This window comes from Phyllostomus hastatus, unplaced genomic scaffold (assembly GCF_019186645.2).
Source record: "Phyllostomus hastatus isolate PE091 unplaced genomic scaffold, TTU_PhHast_1.1 phas_contig_86, whole genome shotgun sequence".
NCBI classification, from domain to species: domain Eukaryota; kingdom Metazoa; phylum Chordata; class Mammalia; order Chiroptera; family Phyllostomidae; genus Phyllostomus; species Phyllostomus hastatus.
Genome location: NW_025333977.1, coordinates 57,894,070 through 57,919,066, shown reverse-complemented (window position 1 = coordinate 57,919,066; position 24,997 = coordinate 57,894,070). Strand labels below are relative to the sequence as shown.

The following is a 24,997-nucleotide window of genomic DNA, read 5'->3' as shown; positions in this document are numbered from 1 at the left end:
AGTTTTCTGATTTTAGGTCTTGTACCTCCTTGGTTAGGTTTATTCCCAGGAACTTTATTTTTCTTGTTGCTATATCAAATGGGATTTTTTTTCCCGATTTCTGTTTCTGATATTTCATTGTTGGTGTACAAAAATGCATATGATTTCTAAGTATTGACTTTGTATCCCACTGTTTTGTCAAATTTATTTATTAGGTTGAGTAGTTTTTTGGTGTAGTTTACAGGATTTTCTGTGTATACTATCATGTCATCTGTAACAATGACAGTTTTACTTCCTCCTTTCCAATGTGGATGCTTCTAATTTCTTTTTCCTGTCTGATTGCTGTGGCTAGGACTTACAGTACTATGTTGAATAAGATTGATGAAAGTGGGCATCCTTGTCTTGTTCCTGATCTTAATGGAAAAGCTTTAAGGTTTTGTCCATTGACTATGATATTGGCTGTAGGTCTTTCATATATGACCTTTATTATGCTGAGAAATGCTCCCTCTATTCCTACTTTGCCGAGTGTTTTTATCATAAATGGTGCTGTACCTTATCAAATGCTTTTTCCACAGCTATTGATATGATCATGTGATTTTTGTGTTTTGTTTTGTTTATCTGGTGTATTATATTTATTGATTTGCAAATATTGTACCATCCTTGCATCCATGGGATGAATACCAGTTGATCATTATGTATGATCTTTTTAATGTATTGCTGGATGTGGCTTGCCAATATTTTGTTGAGGATTTTAGCATCTATGTTCATCAGTGATATTGGCCTGAAGTTTTCTTTCTTTGTTATATCTTTATCTGGTTTTGGGACTAGGATGATGCTGGCTTCATAAAACGAGTTTGGGAGTCTTCCATCTTTTTGTAAATTTTGTAATAATCTGTTGAGGATAAGGGTTTGCTTTCCCTTAAATGCTTTGTAAAATTCTCCTGTGAAACTCTCTGGGCCAGGGCTTTTGTGTGTTGGAAGCTTTTGGATTACAGCTTCAATTTCATCAGCTATTATTGGTCTATTCAGGCTCTCTGCTTCTTTTCCATTGAGGTTTGAAAGATTATATTTTTCTAGAAATGTGTCCATTTTACCTAGGTTTTCAAATTTCTTGGATTATAGTTCCTGTAGTAATGCCTTACAATCCTTTGTATTTCTATGGTATTAGTTGTAATCTCTTCTCTTTCATTTCTGATTGTGTTTATTTGGGTCCTCTCTCTCTTTTCTTGGTGAGCTTGCTTAAAGGACTGTCAATTTTTTTTACCTTCTCCAAGAACCAGTTCCTAGATTCATTGATCCTTAGAATTGTGTTTTTAGTTTCTATGTCATCTAATTCTGCTCTAATCTTGGCTATTTCCTTCCTTCTACTTGCTCTGGGCTGTCTTTGTTGTTATTTCTCGAGTTCCTGTAGGCATAGAGTTGTTTATTTGTAATGTTTCTATCTTTTTTAGGTAAGCCTGTATCACTATGAACTTACCTCTCAGGATTGCCTTCACTGTGTCCCATAAGTTTTGGATTGTTGTGAGTTAATTTTCATTTGTTTTTAGGAACTTTTTTATTTCTTCCCTAATCTCATTTTTGACCCATTTATTGTTTAGTACCATGCTATTCAATCTCCATGAGTTTGAGTGTTTGGGCTTTTTTCCTTGAGGTTGGTTTCTAGTTTCAGTCCTTTGTGGTTAGAGAAAATGCCTGATATGATTTCAATTTTCTTGAACTTGTTGAGGCTTGCTTTGTGTCCTATCATGTGGTCTTGTAACAGGGTGCAGCCAAGAGGGGAGCCTCAAATAGGGATCTGTAATAAGATCCAGAAGAGCCTGGAGATAATTGGCTCCACACCACAGGGCCACACCTGCCCAGAATCTGGCAGCTGTAGCCAATTGTGAGAGGAGCCGGAAATGGGGCTTCAGAGGAAGCTTGGCAGTGGGATTTAAACCAAGACGCAGCAGCCATTTGAGGGGGGAGGATCATGCGCAGCCCTGCAAGAGAGAACCACACAGCTTTAGCAGAGTGAAGACGCTCGAGGTCCTGAGGGAGAGAACCATGTGGCTCTGGCAGAGTGGGGACTCCCGTGGTCCCGGGAGAGAGGACCACATGCCTTTGCCAGAGTAGGGACCCCCGCAGCTTTAGGAGATATGGTACTCTGGACTGTGCAAAGGGGGAAGGAAGGAAGGACTGTGTCTGTTTGTGGGTGCTTTAAGGGACTTTAGGATTTTTGGTGAAGACATTAGGTCCCTACTTTAAGTTTGTATAGCATTAAATAAATGTTTCCTTTCCTTTTTTTTTTAAAACTTGAATTGTACTTTTTTTTAAGATTTTATTTATTTATTTTTAGAGAGGGAAGGGGGGAGAGAGAGAGAGAGCGAGAGAGAGAGAGAAAGAGAGAAACATCAATGTGCGGTTGCTGGGGGTTATGGCCTGCAACCCAGGAATGTACCCTGGCTGGGAATCGAACCTGGGACACTTTGGTTCCCAGCCTGCGCTCAATCCACTGAGCTACACCAGCCAGGGATTTTTTTATTTATTTTATTTTATTTTTTTATTTTTATTTTTATTTTTTTTTCCTTTCCTTTTCACAAATCTCTGGCATTGAGAGACATCTTTCCTCTGGCGGCGGACATAACGGACCTGGGGGCTTCTTTATATCATCCCAGGCCCCCCTTGTTTGTTCTGTAACAGTCTATCTTTGAAAATGTTCCATGTACACTTTGAAAGAATGTGTATTTTGCTTCTTTGGGATGAAAGGCTCTATATATATATCAGTTAAGTCCATTTAATCTAGGGCATTGTTCAATGCCACAATATCTTTGTTGATATTTTGTTTGGAAGATCTGTCCATTTTTGACAGTGGGGTGTTAAAATCTCCTACTATGATTGTGTTGCTCTCAATATCTTTCCTGAAGTCCTCCAAGATTTTCTTTATGTATTTGGGTGTTCTTATGTTGGGTGCATATATATTCACTATATATTCACTATGTTTATGTCTTCTTGATGGATTCTTCCCTTGAATAGTATGAAGTGACCTTCTAGATTTCTTTTTATGGCTCTTCCTTTGAAGTCTATTTTATCCAATATGAGTACTGCTACCCCGGCTTTTTTTCCTCTGTCCATTTGCTGGAATATTTGTTTCCAGCTCTTCACTTTCAGTCTGTGTAGCTCTTTTGTTCTGAAGTGGGTCTCTTGTAGGCAGCATATGTGTGGGTCATATTTCCTTATCCATTCCACTATTCTGTGTCTTTTGATTGGGGCATTAATCCATTTACATTTAAGGTTACTACTTATAGGTACTTAACCTTTGCCATTTTTCATACCCGTGTTCCTCTCTCTTTCACTGTTTTTCTTCTTGTTCTTAAAGCAGACCCTTTAGCATCTCTTATAGAGCTGGTTTGGAGGAGGTGTCTTCTTTAAGGCTGCTTTTGTCTGGAATGATCTTTGTTTGGCTTTCCATTTTAATTGAGAGTTTTGCTGGATAAAGTAGTCTTGGTTGCAGGCCTCTGGTTCTCATTACTTGGAATATTTCTTGCCATTCCCTTCTTGCTTGCATTTCCATTGAGAAATCAGCTGCTAGTCTTATTTGGGCTCCCTTGTATGTTACTTCCTCTTTATCCCTTGCTGCTTTTAAGATTCTCTCTTTATCTTTGAATTTTGCCATTTTAATTATGATGTGTCTTGAAGTTGGCCTCTTTGGGTTCCTCTTGATTGGGGTTCTCTGTGTTTCCTGGATTTGTGTGATTTTTTCTCTCATCAAATTAGGGAACTTTTCCATCATTACTTTTTCAAACAGGTTTCTATCCCTTGCTCTTCTGCTTCTCCTTCTGGTATCCTTATTATATGGATATTATTACGTTTCGTGTTGTACCAAATTTCCCTTAATCTCTCTTCATTCTTTCTGAGCCTCTTTTCCTTTTCTTGCTCATTCTGGGTGTTTTTTTCTACCTTGTCCTCAGGCTCACTGATCTGATCCTTTGCTTCTTCAAGCTTGCTTTTAATTCCTTCTACTGTACTCTTCAGTTTAGAAATTGTATTTTTAAGATTTTATTTATTTATTTTTAGAGAGGGAAGGGAGGGAGAAAGAGAGAGAGAGAGAAACATCAGTGTGTGGTTGCTGGGGGCTGTGGTCTGCAACCCAGGCATGTGCCCTGACTGGGAATCGAACCTGCGATTCTTTGGTTCACAGCCCATGTTCAATCCACTGAGCTATGCCAGCCAGGGCTTAGAAATTGTATTCTTCATTTCCTCTTGGCCCTTGTTGATAGTTTATGTTTCCTTTTTCATGTTGATATAGTTTTCTGTGAGTTCATTGTAGTTTCCCTGTAGTTTCTGGTAGTTCTCTGTGAGCTCATTGAGCTTCCTGATAACCATTGCTTTAAACTCAGTATCTGATAGTTGACTTGCTTCTATTTCATTTAGCATTCTATCTGAGACCTCCTCCTTCTCTTTCATTTGGAGATTGTTTCTTTGTCTTCCCACTGTTTGTGAGACTCTTCTTGTTATCCTCTGCTTCTTACATTTATCTGTTCTGACTCCCTGGGTTTATGGTTTGAACTTCTATGGTAGAATACCTGTGAGGTTCAGTGGTGCAGTCTTCTTGATCTCCTGAGCTTGTGAGTCTTGGGCTGTCATTTATGTTGGCTCCCTGTATGTCTTTGGGTTTTGATTGTTGGGTCTTTTTTCAGTAGGTCCTTCCCACCAGCTATTTAACTGAGAGTCATTCTGTCTGCCACCTCTTGTATTCTGTTGTGCTGGTGTGGACAGATTGTGTTGAAGCTGGTTTTTCTATGTGTACAAGGTTTTGAGGATTTTGTCTTGTTCTTGGTTAGTCATTTGTTCTGAATAATTTCTCCACCATTTAGTTGTATTTCCAGATAGGTCCTGTGTTGAGTTAGTGTGGCTTCCACTCCCTCCTTCACTTTCTTCTGTTGTTATCTCTTGGTGGTTCCTTTGTTGGTGGGTTTCCTCTTCTAGTAGGTATCATGGTGTTCACAGCTTCCACCTACTCCTTTCTGTGATCAGTTGGAAGGGGAAGGCAAAATGGTATAAGACAGCAGTGCTGTATTCTATGATATTTAAAGTGCCAACCCATAGAGAAGACATAGGAGATCCTTTGGATATATATAGTGTTAACTGGGATATTTCCCCCGACTAGCTATTTTTAAGAAAGTGAGGAAAGTAGATAAGACTCTTGTTAGAGAAAGGAAGGATTGTGAGTTTCATCTAGAAACCAGTGAGTTTGCAGAAGGTCATATTATGAGGTAAAGTGGGAATAAATGATAGAAAATAGGTGTAGTGTGTGAGAGAATAGAGCTAACCACAATAGTAATAGAGTTCTGGAAACCGTGAAGTGGGCTAATATCTGGGAGGGGTGTTGTGTAGTATTTACAATTGTATGGAACAGCTATTATGTACAATAATATTAGAGCAACAATCATATAACAGACTCTATGTGATCTGGATAACAAGAATAGGAAGCATAAAACCTAGAGTAGTGTGCTAATGGAACACAAGTGAAGAGAAAGACAGTAAATTAAAAATGCACTCTGAAAGAGAGAACAAGGGAAGCCAGTCAAATGATGCAATTTAACAAGACAAGTGAAGACTAAACAGAAAGAAGAGAAATACAAAAATACTAGTAAAATGAAAGATGTAAGAACAATGAAAAATAATAATACAAACATACAATAACTTGTAAGTTCTCTAGAGTAGCAAAGTGAAATTTGTCTCACTGTCTCAGCTGTTGGGGTGGCCCCTCTTTGGGTCCAACTCTGGTCTTTTCACAGTTCTAGGTTTTATTGTCTCACTTGTGGAAATTTAAAAAGAAGAAGGAGGAGGAGGAGGAAAGAAGAGATAAAAAGGGAGAAAAAGGAAGGAATAAAAAAAGAAAGGAGAGAGGAAGGAGGAGTTAAAAGAAAAAAAATACTTAAAAAAAACCCTCCTGCTGGTTTCAAACTGGCTAAGGCAGTTCTGCTGGCCTTCCTGGCTGCAGGAGGCTGAGGGGGAATTAGTTTCAATTTTCTCCCCTCCTGAGTGGCACCCTACTAGCCTCGGGCCCAGTTCCTCAGTTTTCTGCAATTCTGGACCCAGCCTAGGTCTTCAGTCCACATGTTGTGCTGTTCTTGAGGTGCACCAGTTAGGGGCTATTCACACACACCTCTCTTGTTCTTTGCTGTCTTACATGCTAGGGACTCTCAGCACCCCTCAGGCTAGTTGAGCCCCCACCCCACTGTGTTAATTCTTTCTGGGGAATGTTTACTCCCTGAGCCCTGCGGGGAGTCTCAGCCATCCTGGCCCTGCTGGGCAGGGGTTCTGCCCTGGCTACTGCTACAGATGTTGGTGTGAGCCTGCTCTACTGTCTCCCCAGGGGCGCAGGGGTCAGGCTCTCTACATCCTGGGCCTGCAGGTGTGGTAGGATGATCAGCCACTGGTCCCATAGCTAGTGCAAACCTTCCTGAGGCCTCAGGTATGAGCCCAGGGCCTTCCATTCCATTGCTGGAGCACTGTGTGGCTGGGGTGGGGGAGGAGGCTGGGTTGGCTGCTGCAGGAGAATTCCCCAAACACCCACTGAGTGTCTCTTTTTTTTTTTTTTTTTTAGAAATTCCTCCTGTTCAAGTCTGCCACTTCATACAGAGGCCTGGCATCTCACACAGCCCAACTCTCCAACCAGACTGAGACAATCTAGGTCAGGGCCCGTCCAGGCCCAACTCTCCCCAGGCAGTGCACACAGTCTTCGTGGGTGCTCACAGCCCCCATGTGTTTGCCACTTCGTCCTTATTTCCCTCACTATGACTTTAAGCAACCAGGTCTCTCCTGGTGCTTCTGGAACCTTGTTTGGCAGTGGAAGGAGCCATTGATTCGGCTCTCTCCCAAGAACCCTGTGGCAGACCTGATGAGCACCAGGACTGGGGCTGCTGCTGCCCTGGTCCCCGTGCTGGACCCAGGGTTCTTATTGTCCTAGAGCACTGTCCTTATTGTCTGGTTTTTCTATGTCCTCTATAATTTTTGGTCTCCAATCTTTATATATGCTGGGGCAGTGTTGGCTGTTGCTTCTCTTCCTCAGAAGATCGGCTTGGTGTTTCACCCATTTGCAGGGGAAAGTGGCCTCCGCTCCCATCTATCCCGCCACCATCTTCTCTGTAACCTCAAAAGTCACACTTTTGGAAAAGCTTAACATTTCTATTATAGGTTTTGCATTTCTTCAGACATTATAAAATACTCGAATATTTGATATAAGAATTCGCTTGAATATTTTTATTGGAAGTTTAATTCAAATTGTTGGAAAACACAATCCCTGAAAAATGAATATTTTTCCTTGATTCTTGGTTTTTGATAAAAAGAGATTATACATATATGAAATAAGTGTACACAAACAAAAAGATAAATCTTAAAATGAATCAGTTAATCAAGACCATGAGGATATGTGACATAAACTGTTATTTAGAGAAGACCATGTGCAGAGATTAACTAAGTGAATTTGTAAAAAGTTAGATGGTAGGGAGTAACGTCTCTTTGTCCTGGCTACCTCACAAGTTTTCTTTTAGCCAAAGCTGCAAGAAGATTGCAGATGAGATTAAAATAATCACTATTTAATGAATTGTTCAAATCACAGAACTAGCAGTCACATTTTACATCTCACTTTTCCTAATTGCCCCTATTGGATTAATCAACAAGTTTGATTATCTCTACCTGCAATACAATCACGAATCTGCTCATTTCTCAACAGCTTCACCAATAACCTCCCTAGATCAAGCCACTACTCCCTCTCTTTTGGACGATAGTATCAGTCTCTGGTAATCCTGCTTCTACTTACAAATGCCTAAAGTCCATTCATCCACACAGCAGTCTGTTTGATCTTAAAAATAATGAGTTGCTGTCATTCTCTGCTCATGGCTTCTACCAGGACCACCATAAACATTGGTATGATCCAGGGCAAGATTATAAATGGTGGCAACTATAATATATATTAAATTTTGTCTAAATACTCTAAAGTTTTACGTAGTGCTACAAATGTTAAATAAAACTTTCTGTCAGACTGACTTGACAATATGTCATCATAAAGGTTCAAATTTGGAATCTGTACATTTCTCAGAATTCTGTACTATGGTCCTCCCCAGACATCAAAATTCTGACCCAAATCCTGCCCCACTTCCCACCCCCATTATTTTGTCTCAAGGTACATTCCGTGCTTGATTTTGAACATTATAACTTTCATGTAGTAGTTCTTTCTGTCCATACTCTGATAATAGCAACCCTGTGGACACTCATTTTGATTAGAGGGAGCCCACCTTGACACGTGGTACACCTTCTGGAGAATGGACTTGAGTAGGCCTTTGAAGCCAACTTAGAATCACTTGGGCAAAAAGTTACAAAATCTTAGGTACCTAAAGCATCTGGTGGGTCAGTGGAGGTAGAGCACCTGGGGTGTTCACATCTGTGGCCCTATGTTTTCCTTGCCTTTTAATCAGTAGCTTGACTGGGGGAGGCAGGAGGGACCTTTCTAAATAACAAGGAACAGAGAATGGGCCTTTCTTGATTAGGACTAAGAATGACAGAATAAAATCCAAAGTCTTTGTCACAGTCTATAGTGTATTTGTTATGGCCATTATCCATCTCTCAAACCAACCATCACTCTTTTTATTGCTTACAATATCTGGGAATCAGTAGTCTGGGCATAGCTAGGTTTGGTATTTGCTTAGATCACAACTGTAAACAATTCATCATCTGGGCTCTATTTTTATCTAGAGATCAGGGATTGTAAATTTGATGGTGTAAGTGGGCAACCTGGCAAGGAAATGCACACACACAGTCTGTGAGATCTGAGTGCAGCTTCAGGATGAAAGCCAGGAAGGAAATTAATTCTGCCAATAATTTGAATGAGGTTGCAAATGTTTTTTTCAATGTTGAGTTTTGAGGTACTAATGCAGTCTGGCTGATAATGTTGATTCTAGCCAAATGAAACTCTGAGCAAAGGACTCAGCTAAGAGGTACTGAAGAGTCCATAACCAAAATTTGTGAAATAATGTGTTATTTTCAGATGCTAATTTAATGCTAATTTATTATAAAGAAATAAGAAATTAATATAGACTTTATACTGCTTCTCTCTTTTCTTTTTTGTACTTTCATTCCTTACCTATTCCTTTTCTCCTTCTTCCTAAAAATATTGGAAAGTATTTCTTATGAGTCTGCCTGCATTTTAAGTCCTGCAAGTACTCACAACTGGACCAGGCTTTGAGCATTTTCTAACAAATTTAAGCTCAGTGATCCATTTATGCTCCAACTACTTTTAGGAAACATTTAAGGAAATTAACAATGGATATGTATATTTAAACACAAGTGAAATAACCACAATGAAAGTAATAAATAAGTCATGTGGAATGTTACTGAGAAGTATTGCCATTTTGAATTTAGAGAGCTATATTCAACTACACATATTGGTTTGAAAATTGTACAACTATGTGCATTTTTAGGTTTTCAAGAATTTGAAAAGTTATCCCTTTATTCTCCTACAATGATCTACTAGAATTTTGAAATTTTACTTTGTCTTTGCTTTTATTGTTTGATACTGAAATGTTTGATAACATTTTAATGTAAGAAATGTTTATGTTTTTGCTAAGTCTTAAAACAATGTATGGCTTATTTCTTTTCAATAATAAATTGATAATCCTCTTATTGACATTTATTTTAGTAAAAACAGAAGATTCCATTTAGTAATATTTCAATTCATGAAGTATTGTAAACTGAGCTTAAGATCTATTGAGTCTTATATTTCATTCAAAGAGACATCATGAGATACCAAAAGGTGAAGGAGAATCACTGCCATAAGATTTGCATTCTGCTCAGTGTCTGTAACTTATTAACACTGTAATTTTGAACAAATATTTTAAATTCCTAGGGTCTTGATTTTTCTCATCTATAAAAGATTAAATGTAAAATATCAATAAAATCCCTTTAAGTCTGGATGTAAATTAAAATATAAATAGTAAAATACTGAACTCACAATATTACCTATAAACTAGAATTGTGTTAAAAAATGCTATTTAAATTCCTCCAAATCTGTCATCTTTTTAAATGTGAAAGACTTAGTTTAAACCCTATTCTGGCTACTTAAGAAGTATCCATAGAAAAAAAAATAGGAAGCACTAGCTAATAGTGTACATCACTGAATCTAAACAAAACAAAGGAAGAGACCTTTATTTTATTTATTCAGCCTGGAACTCTGGGCTGACAAGAGGTCTGAACTATACAAATTGAAAGAGTGAACTCCTGAGAGGAAATAGGACAAGGACTTGGGGTTTGATACGGTTACTAGAAAAACAGATATGGCAATTCTCAAAGCTGCTAGCAATTCCAGTTGATTTTTCTGGTTGAAAAGTTCTAACTGAGAACTACAAATCAATTACAGTTAACTTATTTTTCCCCACTGTTCAAAGATTAGTCTCGAACAGCAAGGGGTTTGTTTCTATGAAGAGAGGGTATCACAAACAATTGGAAAAGTTACTTTCTCAGTAGGGAGCATTGGCAATTGAAATAGTACAGAAAAAAAAAAAAACTAAAAACAAAAAAACCCCAAAAATCAACTTGGGGAAAATTTTAGACTCTTATCTCCATGTATCCAAACACTTGTCTGAAAGTATTTGTAAAAGAAATCTCAGTTAATAAATCAACCTCAAATTCCACTTTTTCAGTATCTGTATATTTGAATATATGTGGAATAGAGCTAAATTTTATGCTACATGAAGAAGTAGCTTGCTAAAAATATATTTTGAAAATAATATAGTCATAACACATTTAGAATTTTAGAGAAATGGGAGCTCAAGACATTTGAAGAATTGTTATTAGCCAAAAGTAAAAAGGTAAAATATTTGGATTTCTATTTATTTCTATATTAGGAGATGTATTAAAATACAATATTCAGAATTATGTTGAGACCTCAATTCAAACTGCATACATCCATATAATAGAATGTGGACAAAGATTTTGAGGAAGAAGTGTTTTAATGTAAGAAGATTTAGGTTTGAGTAAATATTATTCTTCATATTCAAAATATAATATGACCATTTCACATTTCTAAATCTCTCTGTCTATAAAATAAAGATGCTGAAAATTACTGACCAATAAGTTTATTATATTGCAATGAAGTTATGGTAGTTTAAAGTCATTATTAACTAGAAAGTATATCATAAATACTGATTTTCAAAGATTTTATATTTTATGTAAGAATTTACAAAGTATTATATATGAAATTCACTTTAAGTATTTTCTGGGTATGATTATTCATAATTGGGATTTTCAGCCTCTTTATTCTTTTAGTGTATGATTTTCTGATAATTTCATTGGTCATTATGCCCTACCAGAATAATCAGTGTTTATGAAAAGAATCATTATGTATAAAGCATTCATGTAACTTTGGTAACCTTAGTAACAAACATTCATATGAGGCTTGAGAAAAAACAAAGATGTTCATAGAATCCAAATTTAGACAAATAAACTGTATAATATTATGATTATGCCTATAATGGGAAAAGATTCATTTTCTGTTATCATATTGACTGACAAAATATAATCATCAAAAATCTACTACTAAGGAGATGTAAGCATTATTACCTAGATAAATGTCTTTAGAATACTCTGTGTGGTATAATTGGAACACAATTAAAAATCATATTTCAAATGAGGTGGGTTTTTTTTAAACATGATTCTGCCATAGGGAGAATCTTTAGGGAATAAATGAAAAGAACTGTTAAAGTCTTTCCTCAAATATTGGATTTTACAAAACAACATTTAGATATTTAGTTGTGTCTAGAAGAAGTTAACTATTGCATTTATTAAATGATTGGAGATATAAATAATCTTTGAACACAGATATTTTTTCCACATCATAAAGTATCCAAAAGTAACAATTTAATGCTTCTATTAAGTCTCACAAGATTAAAAATGGAGGAAAGAAAAAGTGCTCTCATTATTAACTTTTACAGTTTTGTTTATAATATCCAAGATTTGGAAGCAGCCAATGTATCCAACAGTAGAAGAATGGATAAAAATATCTGTGGTGCATTTATACAGTGGACTACTATATTGCTGTAAAAAAAAAAAAAGGAAATCTACATTTAGCAACAGCATGGATGTACCTGCACAGCACTATGCTAAAGGAAATAAGCCAGCCAAAGAAATACAAATACCATATGATTTCACTCATATGTAGAACCTAATAAACAAAATAAACTAAAAACAAAATAGAAACAGACCGATTGCTATCAGAGGGAAGGGGAATTGGGAGGCAGGGTGAAAAAGGTGAAGGAATTAAAAAATTAAAAAAAAACACCTCATAGATATAGACAACAATATGGTGATCACCAGAGGGAAAGGTGGGAGATAGGGAGAGGCAGAGGAGGGTAAAGAAGGGGATAAATGGTGATAGAAAAGACTTGACATAGGGGTGTAAACACACAATGTAATATACAGATGATGTATTATAGAATTGTACAATGAAAACCTATAGAATTTTGTTGCCCTGGCTGGTGTGGCTCAGTGGACTGAGTGCCAGACTGCAAAGGAAAGCGTAGCTGGTTCGATTCCCAGTCAGGGTACATACCAGGGTTTTGGGCTAGGACCCCAGTAGGGGGAGTGTGAGAGGCAACCACATATTGATGTTTTTCTCTCTTTCTCCCTCCCTTCCCCTCTCTGTAAAAATAAATAAATAAAATATTTTTTAAACATATAATTTTGTTAACCAATGCCACCCCAATAAATTCAATAATTAAAAAAAATAACTTATTAGACAAGTGATACAATGTTATCATAGCAAATACAATGATAATATGTAATTTGAAGGATTAATTTCTATAACATAGCAGTGCTAGTTTGCATTACATTAATTTAAATAATGTATTAAATTCACACTTGCCTTATATCCTCATCTCTGTTGCTTTCACATTCCATCAGCCTCCCTCTGTTGTAAGAAGTTAACATGATGAGCTATAACTGTTTACCAAACCTAAGACAAATTGGGTCAAAACAATCTGTTGTCAATAGTGTACATTTAATTTATCTTTGTTTTTATTGTTTGGTACTGAATATTAAACATTTTAATGTAGGAAATCTTATAAGTCTGTGTCATTTTAATGCTTTTTTATTAACCATTTATAATTTCAGGGTGATATAAATGTAGATGATAGAGAGAGAGAGAGTTAAAGACAGAGATACATGCCCTGCTTCTCAAAATTTTCCTGCTATGCTAATAAAGAAATTTGAACCAAGGAATATGAACAGAGTGTGCTCTCACTTATTGTTGGGGAAGGTCATCAAAAGACATAACTGCCAGTTTGAGCCTCACCCCGGCAATTAGAGGATCCTTACTCCCTCCCCTATGCTTGTAATGCCGACTCTGTTCGCCTTCCCCACACTAGAAGCTGTCCAAGGAGGACACAGTCTTAAGATTGTAATGTGTTGATAAGACCCTCTCTACTAGATTCATGATTGAACCCAGTTAAGAACCTCTGTGTACATGACTAACACTGGGTAGGTAAGGCCTCTGAATGTATAAGATTTGGCAGGTGATTAAAACTACTAGTCTTTCAGCCACAAAATAAAAGCATCATAAGTAAATTCCTTTGTTTATTAAATCTGCCACCTACTATTCTTCAGTGGCCTGCCTTTTTCTTAGTCTCTGCCTGCCCCCTGGTACAGGGACAGTTTCAGATCACACTGGAAAGCTTCCAAAAAAGTTTGCAAAGCAACACTTCTCACGGACAAAAGAAAGTGTGAGGCTAAATTAACATGCCAGTGACATTCTGTAGAAATAGTATGTAATATTATGCATTTAATTGGTTATACCCTACATTTATAAGGTCCTTTCACTAGATACAACTCACTTGTAAAACAACACAGGAATTTGTAGTTTTAAGACATAACTGAAATTTAGGAGACATTGAATCCATTTAATTTTTGTCAGTTTCTTTGAAATGAATGATTCAAGACACTTAAAATTTTTACTATAATTTACTACACATTATAGATTCTGATTCTAATAAAAATTTATTTCATTTAAATGGTCTTCATACATTTCTCAGTATTTTGAATATATTAGTGATTAATTTTATATTTAAGCTTCTACCATCTAAAAACACAGTAGAAAGTGATCTGGAAAAGTGAAGTGATCTAAAAAGTCAAGGATAATATTTATAAGAAAATTAGTTGCACCTGGTAGAGTTATGCAGCATGCATGACAGCTGGTATTAAACATTCAAGACTCTGGTATTTTGATAACAAGGAATAATATGAACAATGGGCAGTGTTCTGTTCGAATAACAAGGGTGAAGATGGTTAATTAAGCTGTTCAGATGTCTACAGAGCAGATGAAGTGAAAGACAAATGAATAGATGCAAACAATTAAACATATCCTAGGAAGCAGTTCATGTGATTGGCATGGGTAATATTTATCTATTATTCCTTTGGGGAATAATGTAAAAATGACACCATAAAAAGGTTAAAAAAATAGATATCTATTCATTAAAACCATAGTAAAGATGTCAACATTTATTGATGTTCTCAAAATAAAAAGGAATATGTGATATTAATAATAATATTAAAAACAAAGCAGTTAAATGCTAAAAATACATTTTCTAATGCAGAAGCCACTGCATATAGTTATTACATGATATATCTATGTAAACATTATTAATTCTGAGGTAAGGGTTTAAGAAACTAAAATTTACTAAAAAGAGATATGTGCATAGCATTTTATAATAAAATCTAGCAATGATACAAACCTATGATAATTATAATTTTGAGAAAAGAGATTATAAGGAAATGGTGTTAACTATTGTAACATGATGTTCTATTAACATAATCTTTCCTGGTAGATTTCTGAAAGTGTTAGAGGGTTGGAAAGACAATCAGTCTGTAGGTTAGAAAACCTGAAAACAAAAGATACCATTTATCTCAAATTACAACTAGTGAATTAAAAAACCACGGCAGAAACCCATATTAGAAATTCATTAATAAACATAGCATGTATTTACCTACCTAAAAACTTGACACCAAGGGTATAGGTACAGAAGGACTAAGATATAGAACTCTTCCAGGATTGCTCTGGCAAATGTAAGAAACATCCAGCAGTTACAAAATAATGTAAGAATGGACTTCAACTTCTGGGAATAGGGTGTAGACAGAATTTGTCTTTTTACTCACACTGACTGCATTTAAAACCTCTGCATATTACACACACACACACACTCTGAAAGGTGGAGAAAGTAAGGTAGAATGACTCGCAACTTCAGAACACAGACAACAGCAGTCCTTTAGTTTTTTCTTAATTCTGTGTGTTTTATTTTTGCTTTATTTGTCCCAGAATGAATGCTTAAGAAGCCAACTAGAAATTCTGAGGAGCACAGGTTAAATAAAGCCACAACAAAAGTTTGTTCTTTCTAGTCAAAGGAGATTCTAGCAAGGAGACAATATCTTATTATGGCTTTGATTTGCATTCCCCTGACAACAGTGATGTTGAATAACTTTTCATATGCTTCTTGGTCACATGTGTATCTCTGGAGAAATTTGTATGCAAGATCTGTGCTCACTTTTAAATTGGATTAATGTTTGTTTTTATTGTTAATTTGTAGGAGTTCTTTATATGTTCTAAATATATAACCCTTAAATTTATAGTTCATAAATATTTTCTCCCACTACTTAGGCTGCCTTTCACTCTGTTTCCTTTGCTTCACAGAAGTTTCAATGTTTGATATAGACTCACCGTATGTTTACATTTGTTTTGTCTTCCTGTGCTTTTGGTGTCATAACCAAGATATCCTCCTTGGAGTTTATTCCGAAGTATTTTTTATGTTATTGTAAATGGAATCATTTGTTTAATTTTCTTTTTGGCTTGCTCTTTGTGAGTGTATAGAAATGCAATTGATTTTTATCTCTGGATCTCCAATTTGAATGCCTTTTTTTTTCTAATTGTTGTAGCTCTGACTTCCAGTACCATGTTGAGAACTGTTGCGCGTGGGTCACCGGCCAGCAGTGACCACGGAACGCTGTGGATGGCTTGACGATAAACACGCGAGAAATAACAACATGCACAGAGACAAACTAGTTTCTGTGGGGAAGTAGGGACAGAATGGCCACCCCCCCTAGTGGGGAGCGCGCTGATTTACCGTCCATACCTGCTTTTATTAGGCTCATTTTGCATAATAATTCAGGTAAAGTACAGTACTCATTAGGGGAAGTAAGGAATATAGAAAACAAAGAACTCTGCCGGTCTATTGAGTTGGGGGGTCAAAGAGCTGTAAGGCTGAGGAACAAACTAGCTTCCTCCTAAGACCCTCCTCATTCAACTGAGAGCATTCTTGAACAAAGAAGGTTTCACAGTAATTTACATGTTCTTTCTTAGGCCTGATCACCCCGGGAAATCCGCACTTCCCAGTACCGAGCTGTACTACCCCGTCATTGTTTCAGGCTTAGGTGGAGCGCGGGAACTAAAGCCACCGAGAGATAAGGAGATTTTCTTCCGGACGCTGAGAACTCAGACTTTGTCAAAGCCGAGGAGTGAGGGTCCATCACCCCCTTTTGCTGCAGCCCCCCCCAAGTCCTTCTTTTGGGGGGGCCTCCCAAAAGTGATCGTGCCTGGCTTGGGTCGTTCCCCCCGTGGGGAATCTTACCCGTCTTTGGCTAACCGACCAAGCTTTTTGGGGTTCAGCAGCAGAAACAGCATTTCTGCCAGGAAGATAAGCTTTTGTCTCCTTGCCGGCTCACGGTTCCAAGGGCGTTCCCTTAGCCTTAGCTAGGCGGGGGTTTCAGCTTCTAATACCAGTCAGGGCGGTTCCCAACAGAGAACTACCGTGAGTCAAGAACTAAGAGTGGGCATTCTAGCCTTGTTGCTAATTTTAGATGGAAAGATTTCAGTCTTCATCACTGAAAATGAGGTTAGCTGTGGACTTTTCATATATGATCTTTTTACTGTTGAATAAATTGCCTTATTTTCCTGCTTTGCTGAGTTTATTTTTAATCATAAAAGGGTTTTGAATTTTTCAACAAATTTTCTGCATTATTTGAGATGGTATGTGGTTTTTGTTCTTGATTCTGTTAATGTAATGTATTATTTTGATTGGTTTTCATATGTAGCATTCCAAACAATAAATCCCTTCTGGTCATAATGTAGAATCATTTTATTGGGTTATTGAATTTCACTTGCTAGTGTTTTGTTGAGGATTTTCACATCAATATTCAACAGAAATATTGGGATGGGGTTTTCATTTCTTACGATATTTTTGTCTGGTTTTGGAACTAGGGTATTATTTGTTTAATACACAACTACAAAAAATAGTTTGGAAGTCTTCACTCTTCAATTGTATATTTTGGTGGGAAGAATTTGTGGAAGATTGGTTTTAATTCTTTAAGTGTTTGGCAGAAGTCCACCATGAAATCATCTGATCTTGTGCTTTTCATTTTGGGTAGATTTTTAAAATTATTATTACTAATTCAATCCACTCACTGTTTATAGGTCTATTCAGACCTTTCATTTCTTAAGATTCAGTCTTAATAGGTTGTGTATTTCTAGAATTTTATCCCTGTATGTTATTTAATTTGTTGATGTGTAATTGTTCATACTAGTCTTTTACAATCATTTTCACTTATGCATCTATTGCACTCTCCCCTCTTTTACTTCTAATTTTTTTATTTGAGCATTTTTCTTTATTCTTTGTCTAGTGAAGGATTTGTCATTTTTTTTCAAAAATCCAACTCTTATTTTGTTGATTTCTTTCTATCACTTTTCTGTTATCTGTTTTATTTATTTCTGCTAAAATATCTGTTATTTTCTCCCTTCTGCTAACTTTTGGGTTATTTTTTAATCCTATTTCTTTGAGATATCAAGTTAGGCTGTTAATTTGAATTTTTTTCTTTTTTATAACATTGGCATTTATGACTATAAACTTTCCTTTTAGAATTGTTTTTCTGCATCAAAGGTTTTGGTATGTTGTATTTTCATTTTTATTTGTCTAAGAATATTTTCTACTTTCCTTTGTAACTTCTTTGATCCATTGGTTTTTTAAGCATGTGTTGTTCAATTCCCCCATTTGTGAATTTTCCAGTTTCCAGTTTGCAATTGATTTTTAACTTAATTTCATTGTAGTCCAAATGAATACTTAGTATAAACTTTATCTCCCTAAAATTATTAAGACTTCTTTTGTGATCTCACATTGATCTATCCTGGAGAATGTTTCACATGATCTTGAGAAAAAAAATGTATTCTGCATCTGTTTGGTAGAGTAGTCTGTACATGTCTGTTAATGTCAATTGCTCTATAGTGTTCAAATCTTGTATTTTCTTTTGATATTCTGTATAGTAGGTTTTATCCATTATTGAGTTTGGAGTATTAAAATATCCTACTAGTATGTTGTTACTATTTGTTCTTCCATTTCTCTCAACTTTTATGCTTTATATATTTGAGAGCTCTGATATTAGGTACATGTAAATTGATCATTATTGTATCTTTGAGGTGACTTGACCCTTTTATCATTATATAATATCCTTTTTTCTCATATCAATTTTTTTTTACTTACAGTATATTTACTCTATATAAACATGGCTATCTCTACTCTTTTTTGATTATCATTTGCATGATATATCTTTTTACTGTCCTCTTACTTTCAACATTATATGTCCTTACATCTAAAATAATTCTCTGGTAAACAATATATAGTTAGATATTGTTTCTTTGTTTTTATATATTTAGATACTGTCTTTTTTTTTTTTTTACTTATTGATTTTAGAGAGAAGTAGAGAGAGGGAGACATTTGATTTGTTGTTCCACTTATTTATGTGTTCATTGGTTGATTTTTGCACGCTCCCTGACCTAGGATCAAACCCCAAACCTTGTTGTATAAGGACGGCACTTTAACCAAATGACCTAGCTGGCCAGGACCTAGACATTCTGTCTTTTGAATGGGCAGTTTAAGTCATTCATATTTAAAGTAATTACTGATAGGTAAGAATTACTACCACCATTTTACTATGTCCTATATTTCTTGTAATTATTTTGTTTCTCTTTTTCTCTCTTTCTGCTTTTCTCTGTGAGTTATTTATTATTGGTATTGGCATACAATGATTCCTATCACATTTCTTTTTTTATTCTCATTCAATGACATACTTATTGATTTTAGAAAGAAGGGAAAAGAGGGAGAGAGAGAGGGAGAGAAACATTGATGTGAGAGAAAAACATAGATCCTTCACCTCCTGTACGTGCCCTGACCAGGGACTGAACCCACAACCTAGGCATGTGCCCTGAATGGGAATTAGACCTGCAGTCTTTCTTTTTATGGGTGAAGCTCCAACCAACTGAGCCACACTGACCAGACCTTTCATCTCATTTCCTCTTGTGCACCTTCTAGAGGTATATTCTCCGTGGTTATCATGGGAGTTAAATAAAACACTTTATAATAATATAACTCTATTGTAAACTGATAACTTTGATCACATACAAAGATTTTATCCTTTCACATTCATACCCCACATTATATTACCAATGCCAAAAACTTAGATTTTTATATTGTGTGTCTATTAACATAGTTTTATAGTTATTTTATACTTTTATGTTTTACATCCTATACCTCTATTAAAAGTGATTTATACACTAATACCATAGTTATAAAATTCTGTACTTGTCCATATATTTGCTGTTACCAGAAAACTTTTATCTTTTTCTATGCCTTTATGTTGCTGTTATGTGCCTTTTGCATTTGTGGAAGAAAAGGGGCCACACGTTAAGCTGACAAGCTCAGTGTAGGTCTGCAGACAGCCTTACATACTCAGAGACCTAAATTAACCACAGAGTATGGTCTGAAATTAAAATTTATTAACTAAATGCTTTTTATAGTAGATAGTCATGTCCTAAGTCACCATTTTTCCCTAGCAAAGGTCAAGCTGTACCTTAACTAAGCCTATCTATTGTTTTTTGCATCTATGATAACAGGTCTTTGGAATGTCAGGGTAACCTCTTTTTTCCCAAACCCCTTGGGCATAATCAGAGACCACAGATCCCCTCTTTGTCACTGTTATGTCCATTGTTGACTGTTAAATATCTTTTACCCACTTATGTCAAAGAAGTATGTGTCTATCATCATTTTACCTTTTATCCAGTCCCAGAGGCTTTGGTTTCTGCTGCCTTTCTGCTGCCTCCCTAATCTATCACCAATGGATTCCATGTAACCCCCGATGTCTCCTCCTTTGATTCTAATGTATAAAATAAGATGCTAAACTGCCATTTTCTGGAGAATGTCTCAATCCCTTAAGATTTTGCTTTCCAGCAATTGTGACCAGTTTGGCTCAAATAGACAACAAAAATTCTCTACAGGTTCAAATGTTTCTTACATTGACACTTTTAATGTGAAAGACTCACTTATAAATTATTCTAAGGCATGTATAGTGACAATGCACTCTCTCAGTATATATATGTACATATATACATATACACACATATGTGCACACACACAGATATAAAGGTCTTTACTTTTCCTTCTTCTGAAACACGGTTTTACCATATATAGTATTCTTAGTTATCAGTTTTCCTCTTCAGCATTTCAGCATTTTGAATATGACATCTTCCTTTTCTGACCTATAAAGTTTCTGTTGAAAAAGCTGTGGATAATCTTATGAGACTTCTCTTCTATATGATGAGAGTTTGTTTCTTTTTCTACTTTAGAAATTTTCTTTTTGTCTTTAATTTTTGGCAGTTTGATTAACAACGCATCTCAGTGTGGGCTTCTGCATTCATACAACTGGGTATCTTTTAACTGTATTGACTTTGGATGTTTTTCTTCCTCATATTTGAGAAGATTTTTGCTATTATTTCTTCAAACATTTTCTCAGTATCTTTTACTCTCTCTCTTCTCTTCCTTGGATTCCCATAATGTATATACTGAGTTCATGGCAGTGTCCTACAAGTCTCTTAGAATGTTTTTGTTTTATTTTTACTTTACTTTGTTCTTTTGTTTTCTTTGATTCTATAATTTTAAGTAGCCTACCTTCAAGTTCACTGACTTTTTTCTTCTGTTTCATTAAGTCAGCTGTTAAAACTCTCTAGGGAATTGTTCAATTCAATTATTATGTTCTTCATCTCCAACTTTTTAAATATTTATGTTAATATTTTCTATTTTTTTCAGCTGAATTTTTCTGATTTCATTTAGTTGTGTATCTGTGTTTCTCTTGAGATGCATGGAGCATCTTTAACATGATTCTTTTGAATTCGAAGGTATCTATTTCCTTAGGGTTGGTTTTTGAAGGCTTGTTTTGGTCCTTTTTCTGGGGCACACTTTTCTGTTTCTTTGTATACCTTGTTATATTTGTGGTGCATTGTACCTTTGAAAAAATAGCCATTTTTTTTCCAGTCTTCATGACCTTACAGCTTCATATGAAGAAAAAACTTTCTTTACCAATTATCTAAGCTAGAGTTTCTGGGGACCTATTAAATCTTTTATTGAGATGCATCTTTTTCTGTGTGAACGTGTTCCCCAGTAGACAAACTTGCCAGTTTATTTTTCATGTGCTGGCAATCTCTTGCTCTCTCTAGTGTTTGTCTGCAGCATTGCAGGTCTTGTTGACTGCAATAAGACACTAGATTTCTTTTGTTCTCAGTAGCCCTCAGGCATTCAAAGTATGTCAGCTCTCTGAAAAGGCGGAATGTTGGATGCATATTCCACTTTTCTCTCTCTCTCTGATGGAGAAGTATAAACTGGATACCTTCTGTTGATTGCTCTCAGCTAAGCCAGTTTAAGGGAAGGCCTGACACAGTTGAAATAACATAGCTTTTCCTACCCATTGCATTGAGGCTGTTGTTGGCTTTGGGCTATCTTGGGGCATTAATAATTCTTAATTTGTTTCTAGAATTCTTATAAATTCTTTTGGAGTGTATATTCTTAAATCAGTATCTCTCTGAGGGATTGAGTTATGGGGTTCTACTCTTTTACTGACATTGCTCCCCATTTACAATGGATTTTTGACAAATGTGTAAAATCAAGGCAAGGGATGGAAAAAAATGCCTTTTTATTAATTGATGCTGAAGATATTGGGCATGTTCAAACATAATTCTCACAACTTATATAAAATAATTCATTGTTATGGAATGATTGTTTGTATCCTTTTGAAATTCATATGTTGGAATCCTATCCCATATGTGATGGTATTAGGAAGTGGTAACTAGGATTAAAGGAGGTCTTTTGGGGGAGATTTGCCATGAATGAAATGGGTGCCTTCACAAGAGCCTTGGAAGAGCTTTGCAGTAATAAGTTGGCAGTTTGCAACATAAAAAAGAGGACCTTCATCATAACTGGACCATGCTGGTCCCTGATCTTGGACTTCCAGCCTCCAGAATGTGAGAAATAAATTTCTATTTTTTATAAGCCACTCAGTCTATGGTATTTTTGTTATAACAGGAGAACAGATGGAAAAATTAAACAAAATGTAAAATTAAAACCTTGAGAAAAATAAGAAAATCTTTTATAACTAAGACTGAGCAAACAGTTCTTAGACGTAAACCAAATCACAATTTATTAAAAACAATTGGTAGTTTGTACTGCCTCAAAATTTTTTTTAAAAAGTTGCTGTGTGAAAAGCCCTTTAAATAGGCTAAAAATACAAACTACAGACTAAGAGATAATATTTAAAACCACATATCTCACAACAGACTGTTAGGAACCGCCCTGACTGGTATCAGAAGCTGAAACCCCCGCCTAACTAAGGCTAAGGGAAGGCCCTTGGAACCATAAGCCAGCAAGGAGACAAAAGCTTATCTTCCTGGCAGGAATGCTGCTTCTGCTGCTTTATTCATAACTGAACCCCAAAAAGCTTGGTCGGTTAGCCAAAGACGGGTAAGATTCCCCATGGGGGGAACGACCTAAGATAGGCACGATCACTTTTGGGAGGCCCCCCAAAAGAAGGACTTGGGGGGCTGCAGCAAAAGGGGAGTGATGGACCCTCGCTCCTCGGCTTTGACATAGCCTGAGTTCTCAGCATCTGGGAGAAAACCTCCTTGTCTCCCAGTTGCCTTAGTTCCCTTGCTCCACCTAAGCCTGAAACAATGACAGGGTGGTGCAGCTCGGTACTGAGAAGTGCAGATTCCCCTAGGGGTGATCAGGCCTAAGAAAGAACATGTAAATTACTGTGAAACCTCCTTTGTTTAGAATGCTCTCAGTTGAATGAGAAGGGTCTTAGGAGGAAGTTATTTTGTTCCTCAGTCTTACAGCTCTTTGACCCCCAACTCAATAGACTGGCAGAGTTCTTTGTTTTCTATGATTCCTTACTTCCCCCAAATGAGTACTGTACTTTACCTGAATTATTATGCAAAATGAGCCCAATAAAAGCAGGTACGGACTGTAAATTGGCGCGCTCCCCACAAGGGGGGGTGGCCATTTCGTCCCTACTTCCCCACAGAAACTAGTCTGTCTCTGTGCATGTGTTGTTTTTTCTCGAGTGTTTATCGTAGAGCCATCCACAGCGTTCCGTGGTCACTGCTGGCTGGTGACCCACGCGCAACAACAGACCAGTATCTTGAGTAAGTAAAGAACTATCAATCTCAACAATAAAATTAAGCCAACAATACAGTTAGAGAATGGGTAAAAGTATGAAAGAATTTTTATCAGAGAGGATATGTAGTTGGCAAATAAGCACATGAAAACATGTTAGCCATGATTCATCACTAGGGAAATGCATATGTAAACCACAATGAAATGTCATGGCACAGTTACCAGAATAGCCCAAATGAAAACCGGTAACAACAAATTCTGACAGGAATCTGAAGCAAGTGGATTTTCATACATTGCTAATGGAAATATAAACTATTGCAGCTATTATGCAAATATACAGGTTTTTCAGTACCATTTGCTGTAAAAATTATCGTTTCCTCATTAAGTCATTTGGAAGATTTGTTGAAAAATTAGTTGAATAGGAAATCATTTGAAAATACATGCATTGTGTGTTCCTATACCATCTATTTCATTCTATTAACCTTCATGGATATACTATTGTTAAAATATACTCTCTTAGTCATTTACAATTTAGAGTAAAATTTAAAATAAAAATGTATGATTATCTCCAACGTTGTTCTTTAAAAAAAAAACTGTCATTTATTGTGTTAGGTTGATTTCACTTGCATATAAATGCCAGTCTCCTATTTCATTAAAATGATATATTTCTCCATTTATTATTTTTTTATTTTTTCTTGTATTGATTTGTAATATTCAATATAGAGAAAAATACTTTTAAAATTATTACTTTATGTTCTATTTTTCATGTTAAATCATAGTATTCTAAACTTCCATGTCCAATTATGTATTTTTTATTTATTTACTAATAAGTTACTACTTCCAAGCTTTTTCATACATTTCCATGTATTGTCCTGTGTCATATACTTTCACACAGAGAAAACTAGCTTTTCTTGTAATACAGACAGTTCTGCTGGCAACCAATTCTCTAAATTTTTGTGAATGTAAAAACAGCTTTGCTTTGTGTTTAGTTTTTTTTGTTTTTTTCTTTTTTTTTTCAGGTGAGAGCATGAATGCAGTCCCCCACTACCACAGATTATGCAGTTGAGTTTCCCACATTTGGGGAAATCACAGGGGTCAGAACACCCAGAATGCAAGGGTTAAGCCTCGCCCTGGAAAACCACCTTGGTGATCATGGAATCTCCTCTGCCAGATAAATATTTTTTTTGGTAGACAATTTTACCAGGTATAGAAATTTTAGTTGACACTATGTTATTGTTTGTTTAGCATATTTGAATAAGTCATATTTCAGTCTTCTGGCCTCAATGGTTTCTGATAGAAGCTCCATCATTAACTGTAATATTGTTCCCCAATATTCATAGCAAAATAAATTGTTCATTTTTCTATAAATATTTTCAAGATTTTTCTCTTTATTTCACACTTTTAGAAGATTTATTATTGAGTTATATGTTGCATATTTGTACTTTTGTTTGTGATTTGTTGAGCTTCTTAGATCGACAAATTTGTGAAACTTTTGGCCATTATTGATTTAG

The 24,997-nt window shown here is 35.9% G+C and overlaps 1 non-coding gene across 1 annotated transcript; it reads right to left on the bottom strand.

The window, feature by feature from the left end:
- Nucleotides 1–24,502: 24,502 nt before the first annotated feature.
- LOC123827615 lies at nucleotides 24,503–24,665 on the bottom strand. The gene has a single exon (XR_006787274.1). It is a non-coding gene; the product is annotated as a U1 spliceosomal RNA (small nuclear RNA).
- Between the last annotated feature and the right edge of the window lie 332 nt (nucleotides 24,666–24,997).